Below are 16,803 nucleotides of genomic sequence, written 5' to 3' on the forward strand. Positions count from 1 at the left end.
TATACGTAATGTCAATCCGTTATTCACTGTTATTAATTCGCAAAGTGGAATAATTGAAATTAATATTTCTTCTAGCATTAACTTATCTAATATTATACCTGGAAATATAAACATTGATAAGTTGCTCAGTTTTGACATGAAAAGAACGTGGTTTGGAATCTTTCCTTTCAACAGTCTCTTCTCAGTAGTTAGCATAATCTGCGTAGTTTCTAACTAAGTTTAATTTTATGAGAATTTGCTTTGTTAGTCTGATACAAAAATAGCGAAAATGTTTTTGAACCATTAGATATCATGCCAGCTATAGAGGATGCAGTGCATAGTTAAATTTGGCTCACAGAAGATCACAGTAATCGTAAAAGTCTAAACATCGTTCACATTCGAATAACCAGTGCAAATAAACTCTAAAGAGTATACCTACTTGACATATTAAGTTCACGCCATCGTACAAATATACTTTTCCACGTGTATCTACACGTGTAAGCACTATTTCACGAATCGCTTATTAACTGATAGGTTCTGATCAACTGTGTGAATTAAATCAGAGATTGCATGTGTTCATTATCAAATTAGTCTTATTTCACTTAAATTAATTGAATTAAAATCAGATAATAATTATTATCATAAAAATAAAGTGAAGTAGATTTAAATTGAAGTGGATAACCTTCGAAACTTGTTCCATGGCTTCTGAACATAATCGATATATTCCATTGAGTGTATGTGAAATTATAAATTGTGTATATTAAAATATTTAACATTTAAATTAATGAAAATTAAAAGCAAACATTTAGAATCTTCCTGCCATCAAACAAATTTTTCTCTAGGTCTATTGCTTCATTTGCTCTCTACAAAAATATCTAAGCACTTGCATAAATACGGCTCAAATATAAGATTATAAATTAAATATCAAATATTAATATTAATTATCAATTGTTAACCTTCAAAGTAAACGTAAACATACAACAAATACCAAATTCTTCCCGTTTCCTAAATCACAAATGACAAACCAGTTTCACCCGTTAAGTGTGAAATTAGTTTGAAAAACCATTTATTATGCGTGCAATAAAATCAAATAATAAAGTGTAAACTCACCAAACACGGGCCAAATGCACTTATAATACACTAAATCAAAACGAAAAAGAATTACGTGTTTATGTAAAGAAATAAATAGCCCATCGTTGAAAAAGTTAGCACCATTCAGAGTTTTAAGATAACGTGTATACTCGTCAAACGCAGTTAATTGGTTCATCAAGCACAGTCGCGAAGAAAATCACAGGACAAAGGGTCAACCAATGAATTGCATCGAAAGGCCTTGATCATATGCAAGCAAAAAGGTTCCCGTTCGCTAGGTTCGCTGTGCGACAACCCGGTTGCAACATGGTACACAGACCAGCCGTCGTTACGGTAATAATAAATCTCTTATCCACGGGCAAAGAGCGTCAGCGTCGCGTCATAAAGTTTTCTCGGTTAGGTGTAAAACAGCCTGGCGAGGCGGGCTGATGCGTGGTGCGTGATGCGACCGCGAAATTACGCTCTCCGTTAAGTAGTTTCTTTCTAACGAGACCATTATTTACGATAAGTTCACTGTAAACGACGATAAATGCGCCCGCACCGGTAAACGCACCAGCGTAGACCAACCGATCCGCATACAACTTGCGCTCAACGTATCACGGAAATCCCACGCGCACGATAGATATAACGAGGGTGTGATCGCTCACTCTCTCGGCGTCGCGGTGTGAGGTGTCATTATGTAACGACAGGGTGTACTCTTTGATAGGCGATAACGCTTCCAGAAATTCTTTGCTGGTCTCCCGAGTAACGTTGAGGAGAACGGTTATAGTCGGTCGAAATTTTCAGTTTGATTACATATATTATCAGAGGTGCGTCCTGGGAGTTTGCCATCCGGGTGCGAACTTTTATTAGCCACCCCTTAAAAATTGAAAACCATCATTACGATGTTTCAATGACGCTCCGCCGCAAGGTCTTACGCCGGCTCACTCCCCATGCTGTTAATTTGTTAACTGTGGAATTTTATTTCAAAAATCTATGATAACGCTGGCAATGAAAGGAAATAATGATGTGCATACTCGTTAAACGTGGACAAAATGTACCTATAATATATTCTAACGAAAAACAAAAGCAAAACGTAGGAGAATTACTTGTTCTAATAAAAAAATATAATAGTATTATAATAGATATATGTTGGGGAATGTTTGTTGAGTGGAAAATAATGAAAGTTATAGTTAATAAACTAATCAATTTATTCCAATGGATTTTATACAATAAATATAATATTCAACATAAAAAGATATACAAAAATATCATTTACATTCCGTAACTTACTAAGTGATTCGAAATAGAGTATATAAAATGCAAATCAATATTTGAAAAATAAATAATAAACCTAAATAGATAAATGAAGATATATCTTAAAAGTTTGAAACAACATTTGTTTGAATATTTATACATCGATAACAAAACATTTATATTGTAAATTCAATGCAAGGAAATTAAATATAATCAACATTAATTAGATTCGGTGTGAAATCTGCACCGGGAGTTTAACACAGTATTATAAGATAAGGGGTTAACTTATATTATCAATTATTTATATTAAACGCAAGTATGCTCGAAAGTAGCTACCTGCAGTATCAAGGTACTCAACATTCGAATTTTTCCACGATCGGGCGGGTCAGTAAATGAATTTCACGCGAATTCGAACGAGAGAGAATGGATGGGGGACATGTTCACGAGAGTGGCCCATGTAAAAATGATAATCTCGGCCGTGAGACAGGCACGTTACGCTTGCCGCACGGTTGTTCGCGCCTTCAACGAGACCGACAGATATATGACAGCCGCGCGCGGGATCACACGGATGAAACTGTGACGCAATTACGCTCGGGTATTCGTTGCATGCTGAATATGGGGTAGGAACCAGTTGACTTTGAACCCGCGTGAACCGTTGAGTCGCGATACATAATTTCCCGCGCGTGTGTTATATCCACAGATACACGTCATACCACAAGAACGCGCTTGTCATTTCTTCGAGAGCATCGTCTCGTTTCGAGATATTTCTATATTGATTCAATGACATTCACACTTGACACGGGTAGATTTATGGCTACGGCGTACAGTGGTTCAAATGATCAATCTCGGAGGAGGAAAATTAGGAGTCTGAGTATTCGTAATTGTGAGAATAAAGTTCGTAGAATCTTGAAAGGATAGTACATTACCTGGGGTAATATATTATGTTAGAGGCAATTATCGAGTACAGGTAATTTATCTAACAGTTGTACGTAGTTTATGTTGCACTGTTAATGTGTGAGGCATGTGAACAGAAGATTTTTATTTGTTTCTTTATATACTTTGACAAGCAAAAAATTATTATTTTATATCATTTCGTTATTTAAAGGAGTATTGACCGTTTTTGCATCATATATTTAAATACATAAATATTGTATACAAAGAATAGACCAATGTTAGTTTTTTGTCTTGATATACGTAAGGTAGTTAATTTCGTCATATTTTTCTTACTATCATTTTTGTAGAAAGGTAATTGTTAGTAGGATTTCAAAAGTTGTATTCATAATTTGTTACGAAATTTTGCAGTTTTTTAGTATTATCGGGCCACATTAATCGAAAAGTGAAGTTTGATATATGGCAACAGAAGAATAACGTAGGAATCAATTATTAAAAAATATATTAACTGAAACTTGAATGGTCTAAGATTAAAATATAATGTTATGGAAAACACGTTATACAACAAAAAATGCTCAATATTTGCAAATTATTTGAAAAAGAGCGGGATGCTTGTAGTTTTTGTTTGAGTATCTTGAAACACAAAGATTGTTGCACATAAGAGGAAGTAATTAACAGAATACATTTAATTCAATGATATCATCATCAAAATTTAACGTTACTCTGTAGACCAGTAAAAAACAAGGTTAGCCAAAGCAAATGAGGATAAAACGAAGAATGAAGATAGAATCTCAACTGGTTTAACTTTAGAAGTGGAAAGATATAAAAATATTTTAAAAATAAGTCCCAGGAAAATCTACATTTTAGAACAAAAATTAAAACATAACATAAAACAAAAGCTACGTTTGAAAGAGAAAATACACTATTTATACTTCAACCTAATATTTAAAGTATCAGTATCTTTACATAAAACTACAAAATAGTATTAAAAATAAAAATAATTGAAACAGAAATAATTACAAACAGCATCCTAACATTACGATTCAATATGTCCACAGAAAAAGCTCTGATTGAATTCAGTGTTATCGCAAACCGCATTGTAATAAGATCACAACAACGTTAACACCTATATAACAAGTTCCCTTTGATATCGATCTATAATGATCCTGTCGAGGTGTGGTTGATAAATCATTGAATGATAATAAAGGGATCATATAATAAAGTTAAACTGCACAGGAAGAAAGTGAGAACGATAAGAAGATACTTTTTTCAGTAGCAACTTTGCTTATCTTTCGAGCGTCTCATCGTTATGCCACTGAATAACGATCCGGATAAATCACAATGATTATGACTGTCTTAAAACCTTACGAGGTTGTCGATACCGATAAATATATGTAAACGTGCGATTTGACTTCTGTAGTTACCACTTAACGGCGAAGTCTGTTGCTCGTGTGCCAGAGGAAACGGCTCGTTAGGAAGTTACGTGATCGGCACTTTAACTTCACGTGAGTACGGGTATGCACTCAACAGAATTGTATGCTGTTCCGTCCCAGCCGAGTCACTGGAATCACTTGTAAAAGATCGGTTGTCAAAACATTCCTCTTTTTACCGTGCACAGTGAAGCAACTTTGCTCACCGATGAGATTGAGCGTTTACGCGTGTTGCCCATTCTTCGCACTTCCACGACTTCAACTTCGAAGCTGCAGCCAAGCATTCTTCGGATTCGTGTAAACGAAATTGTAGCCAAGCATCCTTGGGATCCATGTAAACAGTTACGGTTTCTTAAGGTGCACATACACCGGCAAGACTTCTACCACATGTTCTTCTAATAGAGACTTACACAAGTGTCTTCAGCCTTATCTTCCATTGTTGTATGAGTTACACATCTATTTCATTTTGTTTCATCTTGTTTCATCTTGTTTCATTTCGTTTCATTTCGTTTCATTTCGTTTCATTTCGTTTCATTCCGTTTTATTTTGCTTCGTCTTGTTTTATTTCGTTTTATTTCGTTTTATTTCGTTTCATTTCGTTTCATTTCGTTTTATTTTGCTTTGTCTTGTTTTATTTCGTTTTATTTCGTTTCATTTCGTTTTATTTTGCTTTGTCTTGTTTTATTTCGTTTCATTTCGTTTTATTTTGCTTTGTCTTGTTTTATTTCGTTTCATTTCGTTTTATTTTGCTTTGTCTTGTTTTATTTCGTTTCATTTCGTTTCATTTCGTTTCATTTCATTTCATTTCGTTATTTCGTTTTATTTCGTTTCATTTCGTTTTATTTCGTTTCATTTCGTTTTATTTTGCTTCTTCTTGTTTTATTTTGCTTCGTCTTGTTTCATTTTGTTTCGTTTCATTTCGTTTCATTTCGTTTCGTTTCATTTCGTTTCGTTTCATTTCGTTTCATTTCGTTTCATTTCGTTTCATTTCGTTTCATTTCGTTTCATTTCGTTTCATTTCGTTTCATTTCGTTTCATTTCGTTTCATTTCGTTTCATTTCGTTTCATTTCGTCTCATTTCATTTCATTTCGTTTCATTCCTATAGTAAAATCAGAGTTAATTCTCAATCATTTTTAAAACCTCCTAAAAGATGTTCTTGGATTTTCTATGTAAAATAGATAAAAATAAAGTTTAATAGAAATACCCATATATTTATAAGACAATTATCCAAAAAGGTAAATTAGTATAAATAACTTATTCGTATTGACTACTGATACAATTACATTAACAGACAGATATAACTTCAATGTTTATTTAAAAATACTAAAAATACATTCCTACGAGTATATTCTACAAACACCATTTTCACGAAATAAGTATTTTAAGATGTCATCTATTTTATGCAAGGCATATTATTATATAAAGCATAAACGAAATAAGATTCTGCAAAAATCATTTTCCTAGTAGTTGTCAACATTACACGAGCTCAGAGGAACTCGTTACTCTCGTCCGCTGAAATTACACGATGCAAATCTGTCAGAATCTGCAGTTATTGGCATATTCCATGAGTCGCCAGAAGCCAGCAAAAATATAATCATACAGCACGGAATATTAAGCGTATTTAAAAGCACGTTTTGCGACAATTGCGTGTCGCACTGAACCCCTGGCATTTTTCAAATTAATTTCTAATCACAGAAAAATATCTGCGAAAGTGAGGACTGCTGCAAAAATTCTAAAGAAATTATATGAAATCGATCCTGTTTAAACATATCAGTTACTACGGGATCTTAGAGTTTTCCACAATCAATAAACTTTAGATTTAAATTTAAATTTCATTTTCTTGCAAAATTGAAAGGCCACTGAGTTTTCAATTAGAAATTCCGCATATTTACGCTTTTCTAACTACTTGGTAAGGAATTTTACAACAATCGTGCTGTGCTCATTTGAAAGCGTGAAGTTTTTACTTCTAGGGTTCCCAATTAGTAGTTTTTCATGAATGATATTACATCAGTACATATGTCAAGTTTTTTGAGGTCATTGTCACAGAAATTCAGTCTTTAGATCTACAATGATTTTAATTTTGAAAAGATTTTTCTATGTCCATGGAGTGATTTGAATTTGTATAATTTTTAGAACGAACCACTTTCTTTTTCCTAACTTCCCATAATATGGGTAAAACTATCTCTGAGAAAAATCTAATTGAGAATTAGAGGTATTAGCAACAATTATTCATGAAAAATTTAATAATTGTTTAATTTCGCATACGAATATATTTCGATCTTGTATTTCAAAAGTGTACTTAAATATCAAAGATAAATTTAATTTTCTATTTAAATACGACTATTAAAATATTATTAATTACGTGCGTCATTCAAATTTTTTTTTTAAATAAAATTTAGTATTCATGACACAATTGTCATATTAGTCATTTTACTTTGTTAAAATAATTTCATTCGTTAGCATTATTCTCTCTCACTTTTTCACTCTTTAATTGAAGATTTTAAACCTACGTAAAGTCTAAATGATTTTTTCTAATAATAGCTTGCACGCATATACAACATAGTATTATTTCAATCAAAACTTTAATTTACCAAACGTATACCAACAAAAGTGAAATGTTTTTACTTTAATTATTACTAGAACTATCGTTTTAATTGCAATTTATTATATGCATATGGTACGTAGGAGAAAAAAATTGTTATATACAAATACATTAAATCGAATATACAATAGAAACTCTACGGTTATCCGTAGAAAAGAGTATCCAACATTAATTTCCTATTCGACTTTCTAAGATGTCGATATTGTTCCCCAAACAAATCGGTCATCACTTTCAATTATTTTCATCGCAGAAAAGAATTGGTCATTAATAGAAACATCTGCAAGGATTTCACGAAAATATTTCCCCTGCCCGTGATTTACACTCGATTCGTTGCCTCGTTAATTCTCGTGCCGTCAGAAAGAATGTCCGATGTCGGCAGCAACCTCGTTTATGGCAGCGATAAATGTGGACTACCGCGAAAGAGCAATTTCATTCAGCGGCATATGCCATCATTACTAAAACGATCGCATTGACCCTCAAATAATGTAATTTATCACGTCAGATATAGTCATGGATTCCAGGGAGGATGCGAACCAGAATAACTCCAGGATTTATACACCTTGCCATGGAATCTTATTCGCCACTCCGCTAAAAGTCAGTATTCCTGCGTGATCTCGAATTAACGGAATTCAATTTCATCCCCCCGCCCTTAATTGCCTGTTACGGCTGTTACATTTCAGTACTCAAAGTAACCTACCAATTTATTAAACAAAACATTTTAATATTAATATGTGTATACTTATTCAACATAATCTTTTTCGTTATTTGTTATAAAAATTCTTACCAAGATATTTTTAATTTTTCTTAACATTCATTTTGTGTTTTGCAATTCAATTTTATAACGTAAGTTTTTATTGATTCATACTAGTTTTTGTAATAATTCTCATCTGTTCTGTAGACTTTCTCATTATTTTCTCATAATTCATATTTACAAACTCAAAAACATTAAATTGTTTAAAACAAATGTATAAACACATTTTTCAGCGTATATCTTACAATCTATATGTACAACATATCATAATGATAAACATTATAAATTTACTTTACATTAAAAAAAAATAAGGCTACTAGTGCTCTCACATTGAAATAGTGATATTTGAAACATTTCTGCTAGTGCTTAATTATGTATATAACAATTTCACTTACAAAATAATTCTATGTTCCACAGTAACACTACATAATGTGTACGATAATGATGGAGAATGTTGTTGTACCTTAAACATCTTTATAACGTAAATGTATTGATACTGCAACTCTGTATAATAATACAAACTAAAAAGTAAGATTATACAACAATATACTGTCATTAAATGCAATATTACTTACTTTTATTTAACAAAAATTTCTCATTGCAGAGGAAATGTTTCACTTTCATTTTTACAAATTGACATTTAAAATATAATAGAAATCAAATAAAAAATGTCTATAGAAGTATAATCATTGACAATATGTTTCTCTACTCACTCAATTTTCACGATCCATTTCAATTACGGAGGAAACTTTCTGCGCGAGCTGTTTATAGCCTCGTTAAAACACGGAGTTCCCCGAAAAATAGCCTTTCATTGTACGGCACATGTTGCAATTATTCGAGTGCGATCACATTTACCCTCGAATTTTTATTGGGAGACGGGTGAGTCGTGTATCAAACGCAGTAAGCTAAACAAACCTTTGTGTTTGTCCGTGAAAATTTACGAGTACGATGAACGGCCGATTCGTCTTCGCGACGACAGCTCGAATGAAGAATGCGTGAACGAAATTATTGAAACCATCGCCACTTTCCTTCTTTGTGAACCAAAATGGCGAGTATAAGCCGCGACATGTGGCCCTTGTTAATTCCGTTCGCACTGGCGCAATTTTCGTCGCCCCAAAACATTCCCTCGGTTTGCTTACTAACTGACCATCAATGTGTCAACTTTGATCTTCCAAACTGTCAGCACTTTTGTTAACCAGGTTTGAAACGCACAAAACCCTATTACGTTTATTCCTCCGGCTAAAGTGGCCTTTTCACACTAATGTTTGGAAAACGGTATATCTTTTGGAAGTCTTCTGGAGTTTGAATTCTTTGTTTGAAGGGAGTATGGATTAGTCTAGCTTTTGTTATAATTGAAAGAATGGGGTTGTTATTATGTTTTACCCCTCTACCGTCAGTTTGGACTTTATAGTCTAGATAGTTCAGATATAGCCCAGACTTTATAGTTTACAAGCTATAAGTGCCTGTAATCGTGGAAAGTGGAAAAGAAAAGTAACTTGATGAAGGAAGTGCTGAACTTCTTTTAAGAAAGTAAAATTTTAGTATGTCATTTTTGTAAAATTTTAGTCTATAACTTTAATATAGTTTCAATATTTCATTTTATAATTTTAATGTTTATATAATATTCAGGCTATAATGTATATTTTATTCTTAGTAATTCGTGTTGCTACAAAAATTGAAAATTTGAATATTGATTAATTAAGTATAAACTAATTTATACACTTGACGCGTAAATATAATTAATATTAATATTCATGTACTCCATACAATCTTACTGCCAAGTTACATTTGTTTTTGTATATTTTATTTTATATACTAACATTATTAAAATATATATTATCATTTTAATAATCATAGTACATAAAATAAAATATATAAAAACAAATGTATTAATATTACTTATATTCTGTCATACTATAAGAGATTAACGAACACGCTCAGCAAGACAGTAAACTACAAACTTTCCCTCCGCCAGGTGGCACACTTTTCTCGCTAGTGAGAATGTTAGCAGACGTCCATATCTAGGTAGTATGAAGACTCTATCGTTACTCTGGTTTCCCTTCAAACCACGTATAAATCTTTCGCCTTTTACTAAAGATTTCCGTGGAGGGGAACAATTGATGAGTCTGAAGTAACAATTTTTTATTGTACCCAACAGAAGTTGGGTCGTCAAAGAAAGAAAACAAAATTTTTCTAGGTTTGCAGTTTTTACAAGTTCTTTGTTTTTGCTTCCTTAGTAAGCAAAATTCAAAGTGTAAGGAATTCTGTTTATTATTTATATTTAAATACATATTTATTTTTATTAATTTATACTTTAAACATACAAAATGTTAAAACTTTCACCTTGTACACGTCTCAAAGCAAATGTTTTCCCAAAAATATCACTTTCATGATACATGTTCTCACGTTTACATTAAACTTTCGCAAAAGTTATACATTTTAAAAAATATCGAAAGCAAAAAGAAAACTATCTATTAATACCATTATACCATAAGAATTACTCTTGTATAGCACAGATTTGTACAACACGAAAAGAAATTCAGCGAAACACTTAAAACAAACGAATACCATTGCGCAAATCAGTATCAACACCAGGAATTATTAAATAATCACAGTATGATCCAGATGCGCGTCGCTTAACAATAATCGTAATGCGAGATGTGCTCATCATCCTTATGTAACTATGTATGTCACGCGAGATGAAGATGTTAGCGTTAAGCACGCCATGTGAAAATTCTCTGAATTGTCGCGTTGATCTCTCGGTTTGATTGCACGTTATGGTCATTACGATTGCAACCTACAAGTTTCGAGGGACGAAGAATGGGTCGCACTTGGCGAGTGCAAATAATTGACGACTATGGTCCGCCTGTCAATGGATAACCGAGCCACAATATTTCTAAGCCCGGTGTAATTACATCTCGTTCCGGGAGATTACGTATCCTCGCGTCGATCCTTTTTTCTAATTACACCCTCGGTAAACCTGTTCCGCACAAATTTGCATCGTCTAAGAATTGCAACCTTTCCGACTCGATGTCGGGAGAATTTTTATAATGGCGGAAATTTCGCTTTTTAGCCGCGCGGAATGTAGTCGTCGATCACGGGAATACGTTTCCCGGCAACAGGCGAAAGGTAGTATTCATAGTCAATCTCCAGCGAAAAATCATTCCAGCGGTGGAAGGCATGAGGCCGATACGACTTCTTTCTTTCTGCGTTTATATACTCTGCTCCGGATGCAGAATCAGTGGGATACGAAGAACTTCGAAGGAGGTCTATGACTGTCGGCCACCGTAGTCACGTAAGGTTATAGTTACGCGCAACAATTATTTTCAAAATAAACTCCAGGGTCCTAATAGGTCTTTCCAATGATATTACTACTTATATTGCCACTTGCTACGACAATGATTTCCTGAATAACAGGTTCGAATGATTTCAATTAGTTTTATTTTGTTAATATTACGTTGTAACTGTTGTAAGTATAGAGTGTACTCGGTTTTTCCTGACCAGTAAATATTTTATTGAAATGTCGTAGGAAGAGCACAATTACAATTGTACTGTGCAAGAAGAAACTTGGGATTGTGTTATATATTTATTATCTTCTTTTACAAAAAATCGGCCAAAACAGACATTAATATTTATTTACCTTGACAAATTCCGGTGTTAATAAGAAAACGAAAAAATGAAGCTGTGTTTCAACAGTGACATTTGAGAACGAATATTTCATCGCACAGTTTAAAATCTACGTTTATTTCTTCAAGATCTAATTTACTAATTTAGTCTAAAAAGATTTAGTTTATCGAAGAAGAAAAGTATTGATTAATATTCTATGAATTTTATATTCTAAACAAACGTAAACCATACATGAAGATCAACGAATTATGAAATTCACTGTATAACTTGCTGATGATTATTTTATAACTCTACAGTATAGTAAAAGATTATTATCAAATATAAAAATAATAGTAGGTAACATACCGATAGAAACAATGATATTTCATGTATACCATAATTAGTTAATGTATATATAAGCTCCGTGAAACACGTTCGCGTGTAGTCCGCGTACCGAGAGCTGTCATTAGTGGAGGGGTTAAATAGGTGGGTGGAGATAGGGCGGCGGAGTAGTATTATAACCGCAGGCATTTCCTACTACGATAGTTGAAGGGTGAGGGAGGAAACGAGAAGTATCCAGTTTTAGCGATTTTACAATGCGTTGCGTACTTTATTGTTGGCAAAAGTTTACAAAATAGAAACGTTCACAAAAAACGTGGAAAATCAGGAAGTATACACCGTCCACTGGAGCGGAACAAGGAATGTTATCTATTCTTCCTGCTTCGTTTATTTCTGATAAGTGCAACCTTTTCGTTGCGTCAGTAGTGCGCAATGAACAAGAAACAGAATATACAATAAGAAAACATAAGAACTTACCGAACACATATTGATTCCTATGGAACGTGTAAACAAGATTTTTTCCAAAGATTTATTACTATTTTTTTATTAGAAATCATTCATTGTTTGAAACATCTCAAAAACTATAGGGTGTGAAACTATAGTTTCTTTTTTTAAGTTATGTGACTTTTTATTGTGAATTTAAAAATTACCGAAAGAAATCGCTTGTTCAAATAGTACATTAAAAATTGGAGTTTTATTGTTTCGTGTAAATTCACGTGTGGAATTTTTTAATTAAGATAGAGAATAGATATTTCTGAAGTACCTTGTTCTCCACATTTTATTAATCTAATATTTGGAAAATGTTAGAAAGTATTAGAAAGTATCATAAACTTCCAGAATATTTGATAAAGTTTGTATATAGTAGAACTTCAATTATCCAATTTAATTAAGCGGCTAACAGTCTAGAAACATGAGAACTCGAGAAGCAGTTTTTAAAAGCATGTTTGTAAAATTCGATTCTATACATCTTAAAGTATAATCCAAGGATCCAAATTTTTAAGTGTGTGGGTAACCAAAAGTCTGAACAATTTGTATCGCCAAAAATAACTCGTTTAATTGAGGTTCCATCTTGTTTATTCAAAGCGAACCCGGAAATAAACTAGAGCTATACGAAAGAATTATTTTAATGCTAATTTCTTGATTCCCAACAGAAACTGCCTGCACGAGCATTACAAGTATAAACCCGTCGAAGCTCGCCACTTCCCAAGCGAATCGAATCATTGAAAATATAATACATTTTCCGCGACAACTATCGCGTTTCCTCTCCGCTTTTCATTCGTAATAACATGGTTGCGAGATCCGGCTGAATAACTGAACGTTAGAGTTACATACATTTACTATAAAGTTTGTCCTATCGTTTTTAAAAATATTGATATTTGTTCATTTAGATCTTGAATGTTAGAGGTTTGAAAGTAGATAATTAGGATATATATTTGCATAACTGCATCAATTAAAACTGACCTATACATTTATCAAATAATGTTTATAACATTTGATACGAGCCAAATTAACTTGTTCTGTAAATCTAGTGTTAGGAAATCCTAATAAACTCGAAATATTTTCTAATCGAAAGCGCCGGGAACAATCCGTGACGTACACTCGGCGAACGAGAAGAAATCTATAATAGTCCCTGTGTTCCCCTGGTTTAACTATAATTTCCTGACTGAACAGTAGTGCAATTCCGTTAATTTCATGTCGCTTACATGTACATACATAGAAATATCCTTTCTACAAACAGCCGTGCACGGAATAGTGCCTCAACTTGGCAATTAAATCCCGGCTCGAGTATCAAATCGGGTTCAACATGTAATTGAAATTATTTTATCCCACATTTGATGCCCTTTTAACTGATCGGCACCGGCTGTTTTTGCTCATAAAACCGAACGTCGGGAAGATTTACTCCTTTCGCTCGGTGGCGAACGTTTAAACGGTGTCACGCCTTCCAGGTGTTCCCTCGTCTTTTCTTCGTAACAATAAATAAAATCAGTGCGTATCAGTGCGTCTTTGATCCCTGACGATGCCAGCTGCAATAATGGCGAAGCGTCGGGAAATAATTCCTAGAGGACACTGCTTACACCCGAAAGCTTATATTCAGTACAATAAGTAGGTTATTGCAAAAGTTTCGAGGATTCGCCATTTCTAATTTTATATTTGTAAAGCTTCACATTTTTAAGTTAGAAAGTGCTATCACAATACAATGTAAAATATACTAATGTTGAAGAGTATTTTGAAAAACAAAAGCATTAGTTCAAACTTATTTCTGACCTCTCCCATACTTTTTTGAAACTTTTGCAGTAATGCATTGAAAACTCAATGCATACAGTTAGAAGATGAGTTGATGATTTGAACAGCACAGAGACAAGTGGTGTCGTTCTAGCTTAAAGTTTAAAATATCAGGAATTAGAAAATAAAACCAACAAGAAACTGGACGAGAAAAATGACAGAAATGCACCAGTTAAATTCCTCAACCTAGTTATCAAGCGATCTCCTAGCAGTATGTAATTAACCCCTTAACATGCAATTTTCCTTGCGACTAAGTACGTCTAACAAGTTGCACTATCAGTACTTCATGCGTAAACAAATGCTCCCTTCATTGTAAATGGAAGTTTGTTCCAAACATAAAAACGTTGAGAGAAGCAAAATAATAATTCACTTCTACATATGCATAATAAACAACGTTGACTTTCATTAAATACTAAAATTCGTTAACAGGAGTCTCGCTCGTTACTATACAGCAAGAATGTAACCCATTTGCATCATACAGAAAAGTGGAAAATTGGCCCTTATCACTAAAAATGTTTATTGCGTGAATATAAAAATGATTCAAAACGCATAGAAAATTAAAAACAGAGTAGCGTAAGCAAAGAATTTATAATTTTATTTATCGCTATAATAATGCATATAGCCACACGTCAATTATTGCACTCATAAAATGTGTTTACTTTTTCTTTTGTAATATACAAATTACACAACGTTTGCGAGCCTTCTTCGATGAACTTGTATCGATGAATATTGGAAAACGTTGACTAGTAAATCTTAATGTTAATGATGGACATGGCGCAACTGTTCGTGTTCTTGTTCGTATGTACTCTAGTTATAATACCCTAAAAGATAGCGCACACATATACGGTCCGGTAATATAGACCAGGAAAAATCCGCGCACATATGCACTACTGATGCATAGGTTTAACACGTTGGATGCCATGGGGGTCACCGGTGATCTCAACCAAACTGAATTACTTTAATTCATTCGACCAAGCGATGATTATTTGAAAACTTTTTTATATTGCAAGTAATACTACCTAATGTAGTGATATTCAACAAACTAAACCTGCAATGATAATAACGCAAATCAATTACATAATTTCATATTACATTATTGTCATTTTCTATACTTTTCTCCGCAAAATCGTGCAGTACTCAGCGTGTTAAAGACGAAAAGAAGTCATCGGTATCGGTTTCGGCGCCGTAAAGTCGGTCTCGCGTTTTCGCGCGCATCCTTCCGCGCGTCCCGGTTTTCTGTTCGGCCGATGATTTTTCCGGCGGCGGGGCGAGAGCGTTTAAATGCTGTAATTAGAGCCGATGAAGACCGCGGTCGCTTCCGCTCGTCTAGAAACGAGTTACCATAAAGCGGACAGCGAAATCATAGCGCGGCGAGCGGGTACGAGCTAGCGAAAACATAATGCTTGGTGTGCGGGCATCGGCGCGAGGGCCGGTCCGGCTGGTTCCGCATTATGCTTAATGCTCATTTAGCTTCCATCGGGAAGCCTGTCCGTTCGTATTTCGCCCTGGCACGACGTTAAGCCCCGTTCCACGCCGTGCAACCGCTATGCCAGACGGAATTGCGTGTTAAACGGGAGACAGAGGCCTCACTACGGTGGCCATCATCTTCTAACTCTCGACCGTGCAATTACAACGTGATAATGACGAATAATAACCGCGTAGAATTGATAACGATCGTAGGAGCGTTCCACTGGTTCTGGGAATATCCAGAGGATATCCCCTCATCGCGCGATGAATACGTTCAGAACGCTTCGTTTTCTTAATTCTTTTTTTCTCTATTTGTTTATTTTTCGATCTTAACGATCGTTGCAACTTGAGGCTCGAACTTTAACCTTAATGGTTCAGTCTGGCAGGCGTAAAACGTTATGACCGCTTTGTCGGACGCTTTGAGTCACTTGGTTTTGAATACTAAATGACTTATTGCGATGTTCACGAGTAACTATTGACTATACCGTCGCGTTACGAACCATTTATTATTTCGAAGATATTTAGAGTAACGTTTGTTTATTTTGTCGCATGTATTATTTCTAAAAGTAATAAGGGAGGAAGAAAAATTGAGAAAACAGTAAAATCTATTGACAGTTAACTGGCCGTAAACCGTCCTATGAGCTTCAGTATGTAATATTAGATGGTATCTCAGAGATGACTGCGATGTATTTAAATAAAATTTCGATAAGATCTCAGGAGAGCAAGAGAGATCATTTAATATTTTAAAAGCAAAAATAAGATCAAATAATATTCTACGACGTTCAAGAGATGAAAGGTTAAGACAAGATAAAACAGGCGAATAGTTATGATCGAGACGAAACATACTACAATTCAGCTTACGGGAAGCCAAACGCAAAAAATTATGTTGCACGCTTTCCAGTTTGGAGCAGAGATAGGGGTGACCAGACAATTGCACAATATTCTAAACGTGACCGAACTATGGAACAGAACAAAACTTTGATCGTATTAACATTCTTAAAGTACTTAGAGACCCTGTGAATGAAGTCAAGAGTACGGAAAGTTGCACTTGATGTAACTAAGATGTGCTTAGAAAATGAAAGATCTGAGGAAAATATGACACCAAAATCACGTATTTCCGTCACAGAAT

At 34.1% G+C, this 16,803-nt stretch overlaps 1 protein-coding gene and 1 non-coding gene across 2 annotated transcripts in view; both read left to right on the forward strand.

The window, feature by feature from the left end:
• LOC116431011 (uncharacterized) overlaps nucleotides 1-16,803 on the forward strand; it is a 244,855-nt gene that overhangs the window by 219,583 nt on the left and 8,469 nt on the right. The window lies entirely within an intron of this gene.
• Nucleotides 10,025-10,147, forward strand: LOC116431049 (U5 spliceosomal RNA). The gene has a single exon (XR_004235850.1). It is a non-coding gene; the product is annotated as a U5 spliceosomal RNA (small nuclear RNA).

The sequence above is a fragment of the Nomia melanderi genome, chromosome 5, assembly GCF_051020985.1.
Source record: "Nomia melanderi isolate GNS246 chromosome 5, iyNomMela1, whole genome shotgun sequence".
Lineage (NCBI taxonomy): Eukaryota > Metazoa > Arthropoda > Insecta > Hymenoptera > Halictidae > Nomia > Nomia melanderi.